Raw genomic sequence first — 7,153 nt, forward strand, 5'->3', positions numbered from 1 at the left:
TATATATATTTATATAATATAAATATAAATATATCTATATACAAGAACATATATATATATATATATATATATATATATACATATATATATATATAAATATATATAATATCCATAAAAAATAAAATATATATATAAATAAATTTAAATAATATATATCTATATAATATATATTTATGTTAAATATAATATCTATATATATATATATAAAAATAAATTATATATATATATATATATAAACAAATAATAAAAATAGGATCAATATATATATATAAATATATATATGTATAACTAATATATGTATATATAAATATATATTATAAATAACATATATATATATATATATATCTATATGTATACATTATATATATATATATAAATATATATTATATATATAAAATATATAAAATATATCTTTCTGTAAAATATATATATCTATATATATATCACTAAATATATATAAATATATATATAAAATATCTAATATCACTATATAACTATACTAACAAAAAATACTATATATAAGTAAGCAAAAATATATAAATATATTATATATATATATATATATAAATAAATCTATAAATATAACTCACTAAAATATAGTATCTATAAAACTATAAAAAAATATATAATCAAAATAAAATCTCTAAAAAAACAATCTATAATATCAATAAAAATCAAACATATATCTCAAACTTTATATAAATATCTAGGATTCGTATAGATGGGAGATCGCTATATAATGATGTGAACGACATGGTGGATGTTAACCATTAATACCATCAACCACAAACTCCCCGTCTCAAACCCACCGATACTAACGCAATCAGCATATAAATTTATCCACCACTTATTCGAACACCACTTATATGAACTCTCTGCGTGTTCCTGTGAACTCACTTGTCTTTCATGTTTGTTGGCTGATTTATCGGTTAGTTTCCTGGAAAGCGAACGGCAGATTGTAGTTATTGGAGGATTGGTCTTGGGTTGCGGGCCAGTGAGTTCGTAACCGCTCTGAGATGAGCCAGATCCAATTTGCTTTAGATCTGAGGCAAACTTATATATTTCTAAGTGGGTTTGCTAGGAAATTTCCTTAAGTAAATGTGGTGGACTTAAGAATATGATCCCTGATTTGCTAAAATTTTCTCCAAATGTTTTCTAGTTTTATTTATGCTACACTATAGGCAGAAAATCGACGCATATTTTGTTCAGAAAGGACAATTCTGTTCATTCAGGAGCAATTGCAAAGGCCCGCCATGAAGATCAAAACATGGAGAATGGTTGCTGATAATTTCATGATGGTACTTCAATGGGTCCATGATGAAGCGAATGAGATCATTTAGGGAGAGGACTTTTATTTTTGAGCCCCGTCTTTTGCAGCCAGTTTAGTTTTGAAGGAGAATTTCCAGGTACTTGGCCTAATGATTCGCTGGCAAAGGAAAAGCACTGCTTGTTCTGAATGCCAAGCCTCAATGGTACGTCGCCTGGAGTGTCCGAAAGTACCTTTTTCCAGCAGTTGTAACAGGATACAGTATTTCTCGCCGTTTCTTTGAATTAGATAAGTTGTTTTGCTCTGGTATTTTGTGCACTTATTCATGACCAGAAGGCTGTTTATCTTAACTCTTATTCGTGCCTATAATATCTAGCTTGTTTGGCAGAAAAACAGCAGTATTTTTCAATCTTGACCTGCTGTATATGGTTTTCTTTCATCATTAATAACTGCTGCTGTATTCGGTCTCCCAAATTAAGAGCTCTCGCACTGTTGCAGCCAAAGTGTGACCTAAAAAACAGACATTGTGCTGGCAGTACCTTTAGACGGCAACCCAGTATCTATGAAAAGCCAGATTCCTCAAAGTTGGCAGAAAAGCGGGGATGCTGAAGTCTATCTATCTAAATATCTATCTATCTGTATAAATTATGCACAGATACACATAACTACATACATATACATACATACATACACACACACACACACACACACACACACACACACACACACACACACATATATATATATGTATATATATATATATATATATATGTATATATATATATATAATATATACATTATATATATATGTATAAATATTTATATATATATACTATATATAAGATATATATATATATAGTAATATGTGTGTATATATATACATACATACATACATACATACATATATAAATATATATATATTATATATATATATATATATATTTATATATATACATATATATATAAATAATATAAGTTTATATATATATGATATATAGATATATATATATATGTATTAATCTCTAGATATATATAGTATATATATATATATATATCTATATAATATATATATATATAAATATATAATGGTCAATAATTGTCTGAATATCTCTTAAATGGCTTCAACGAAATCAAACGAAATTGCAGTTTTTGATCAAATTTTGAGCACTATATGGACAGACATGTTTTATCCATATGTAATGATCTTGACTGACTTTTGAATTGAGTTATTAACATGAGGGAGTTCTTGGTTGAAAGTGAGGTAAAAGATAAGACAAATTCTCACAGCGGCATTCATAAAAATATCTTTCATAGCACTTTTCTGCTTTTGGATTATCTTGCTTCGATTGGATGCTTTCTTTTGTTTTGATTTCTCCTGTGCGTTTTCGGCCATTTTTTTATCTTTTATTCTCATTAATTGGGATAGCCTTTTCGATGTTCAGTGCTGATTTTTCTACAATATGCATGTTTCTTTCTTTTGTCAAACAGTTCACCTTTTCTGCCCGTTTGACTGTCTGTCTGTGTATGAGTGTCTGGCTACTGTCCTGCACTATCTAAACTTGTGTCCTGTCAGCTTTGGGTCGGTCCTCTCCTCTCTCCTCTGTCTGGTTCCTCATTCTCCCCTCCTGTCATCTCCTCTCTCAGCTTGTCGGTCACTCTCTCTCTGTCTCCCGGTCTCTCTCACTCTCCTCTCGATCTACTCTCTCCTCTCCTCACCGAATACCAAGCTCTCTTGCCTCCTCCTCCTCTCTCCGTCAACCCCTCCTCTCTCGACTCATCTCATCATCTCTCTCTCTCTCTCACTCACACCCTCCTCTCTCCTCTCTCACCTTCTCTCTCTCACAGTCATCATCTCCATCTTCTCCATTCTCGTCCTATTCTCTCTCTCCTTCTCTCCTCATCCTTCTCTTCCGCTCTCTCTCTTCCCACCCTCCCTCCCTCATTCTCTAACCTCCTCTCTCTCTCTCATCTCCTCTCCTCCATCTACTCTGTCTCTTCTCTCTCCTCCTCTTTCTCTCCTCTCAAATTCTCAACACTTCTCTTACTCATCTTCCTCTCTCTCTCTCTCTCTCTCTCTCTCTCTCTCTCTCTCTCTCTCTCTCTCTCTCTCTCTCTTTCTACTGCTCTCTCTCTCTTTCTCTTTCTTTGTCAATCTGTCTATCTGTATATCTCAAGCATATCAATGTGTATACACAATATTTCTACATTATGAAATTAAGTTACAACAGTTTACATATATCCATTCCAAAAACTTCTAACCGAAAAACGCATCTATCTATTTTTTTCGGCGTCTGGCTTTCGTTTTCATTTACGAAATAAAATGCAGCTATTTGCATTCTTTTGTAATTTTTATGAAAATGTGAGACCGGCGGCTGGCAGCAAGGAACGTGTGAAAAAGCAAGGCCAGTGTGAGTTTGCAGGTTCAACAAGGTAAGATCGTAGGCTTAGCGCGATGGATGCGAAGGGTTTAAGGGAGAGCAGCGCGAGGCACAGGAGAGCGTGTCTTTCGAATCTACGTTTTTTGTCTTTTCATGATCATGAAGATTAAGATATGTACATTACTCAGTGCCTCTTAAAAGGGTTATCAGTCTCTTGTATATCAGTCTGATAGCCTTTTGATCCTCTTTTCATACATTTCCTTATTCATCTGTTTATCAAACTCTCTGTATATTCATGATTCTATCTGTCGGTCTATTTGTCAATCTATCTATCTATTTTTCTTTTTACATGCCTATCATTCTTTCTATCTCTCCATCTACCTAAACGTTAGCCTAAGCATCAATTTATCAATCTACCTATTTACTGATCATTCCTACCGTTATCTTTTCAATTCCCAGAAGAAACCTGTTTCTGGGGAAGGAGAAACAGCACCTGAAAACCTGTAGTTCACTCAGTCATCCGAGGCTTAAAAAAATGTCTCCTAAAAGTTTGGCGCGTGAGATTAACCGCCGAGACATCCCTTCACAGCCACCGGAGCCGGCCAATGGAAATGGGAAATGCGTCTAACTTTCATACGTATATGCCAACTTTTACCACAAAAGATGAATGGAAAAAGCAAAGGAAAAAATATATGCAATCTGCATGTGACTTTGGAGTATGTTAGAAAAATGTAGTCCGCTTTCATGACGATATTCCAAATATGCATCATATATATAGATAATTAAATGAATGAATGAATGAATAACCAGACATTAATAAATATATATATATGCATATATATACATACATACATACATATATATATATATATATATATATATATATATATATATATATCACAAAAAACACAAACACACTAACGTGCACATAACAAAATTCATAAAAAACACTGCCATAAATTGAAAGGAAACTTTTTAACAAAAGAACGTTCTTCGAATATCAGCGTCAAGGCCAACTTCCAAAAAAAGGATAATCTTGACAAGAAACATAGGGAAGATGATAACAGTAGAACAAGGGCTGACTCCAGTCAACCGAAGGATGTTTAATAAGTCATATATAAGATATATAATACATATCTATATACATATATAATGATAATATTATAGATATATAATAATTAAAATATAAATATATATAAATATATATATATATATATATAAAAATATATATATATTAGAATGTAATATACATATATATATATATATACTATATATATATATATATATATATATATATATATAATATAATAAAATAATAATATATACACAACACACACACACACACACAAACACACATGTTATTATATAATTATATATATATATATAGATAATATATATATATATATAAATATATATATATATATATCTATATATACACACACACATGTTATATTATATATAATATATATAAAAATATATATATATATATATATATATATATATAATATAAATATTTATACACACATACATGTATATATATAATATATATATATATAAATATATATAATATATATATATAATATAATAATATATATATACTATATATATTGTTTGTGTGTGTGTGTGTGTGTATCTATAATTTATATATATATATATATATAATATATATATATATATTTATTTATAAATATATATTTATATATAACACACACTACACACACAAGCAACGACACACACAACAACACTCACACAACATACACAAACTACTCAGGACCACATACAACACACACACAACACACACAAACACCAATATATATATAATATATATATTATATATATATATATATATATTATAATATATATATATATTTATATATATATATATATGCATATAATATATATATATATATATATCTAATATAAAATATAGTGTGGTGTGTGTTTGTGTTTTTGTGTGTGTGGAATGTGAATTGTCAGAGATGTGTGTAGTAGTGTGTTGTGTAGTGTGTGTGAGAGAGTGCGATTTAGTTTGTGTGTGTTTGTGTGTATGAGCGTGGTGTCTGAATAAGTAACTATATTTAAATATATACTCTATATATAAATATATATATAATCTATAAATATTAAATATATATATATATACATACATATATGTATTATATATATACCTAAAATATAACATATCAAAAAATAAAAAACCAACATATATGTATGAATAAAATAAATATATTATACTATATAAATATAAAAGGATCAATATACTATATATATATATATATTATATATATATAAACAACACACAAATATATATGTATATCTAATCTAAATAGTATACTAATATTATATATATATATATAAATATATATATATACAACACACACACACAACACACACATAATGTATATAACTCACAATATAAAAATAAATCATATAATAATAAAATATCTTAAAATATATATATATATAAACTACCAATAAATTTCACTTAATAACCAATATATATAAATAAAAACCCATCAAACAATCTATATCTAACTATATAAAAACAAAATAAATATATTATAATCAAAACCAATACACACACACACACACACACACACTCACACACACACACACACACACACACACACACACACACACACAAACATAAACAAACACGGACATTTGCTGCATATGCTTCCATGTTTCTATATTCATTTGCATTCATACATTGAAAGCGTAGTTAATCCTAATTATGCAAATATCAACAAAATATGGTTTTCAAAGCAAATAATACTATCATAACATACTCTTTTAGCAATAGTAAAATTTGTTATTCACTGAGCTAACAGCTTATGAAAATTACCTCATTCAATTAACGCAATCTTTATTCATTTTTTTCGTGGATGATAAATGCTAAAAACAAGAAAAAATAGTGGATATCGTTTTGGTTTTGTGAACGTAAAAACGAGCATGATGCACGCAATTGCAAGAGGTCGTTATCGGTCAGCCAATAACTTTCCAGCAAGGGTATATAGTATATATATCTATTTAGACAAATCTGATGTGCCAGGTATTGTATATTTCAATATATTCTACACTCTTCGACGTTAAGGCAGGTAACTGGCAACTTTAGTAGTAATAGTAGTAGAAGAAAAAGATGGAGAAAAAGAATAATAATAATAATAAGAAAAGTTGAAGGAGAGTGAAAAGAAGAAAAAGAAGAAGGAGAAGAAAAGTTGAAGGAGATTGAAAAGAAGAAAAAGAAATAGGAGAAGAAAAGTTGAAGGAGATTGAAAAGAAGAAAAAGAAATAGGAGAAGAAAAGTTGAAGGAGATTGAAAAGAAGAAAAAGAAATAGGAGAAGAAAAGTTGAAGGAGATTGAAAAGAAGAAAAAGAAATAGGAGAAGAAAAGTTGAAGGAGAGTGAGAAGAAGAAAAGGAGGAGTAATAGAGGAATAATAATGGTAGCAATAATAATAATGATAAGAAGAAGCAGAGAAGAAGTAAAACATAGAAGAAGGAGAAGT

This window comes from Penaeus japonicus, unplaced genomic scaffold (assembly GCF_977035675.1).
Source record: "Penaeus japonicus unplaced genomic scaffold, GWHDUDI00000001_assembly GWHDUDI00000038, whole genome shotgun sequence".
NCBI lineage: Eukaryota > Metazoa > Arthropoda > Malacostraca > Decapoda > Penaeidae > Penaeus > Penaeus japonicus.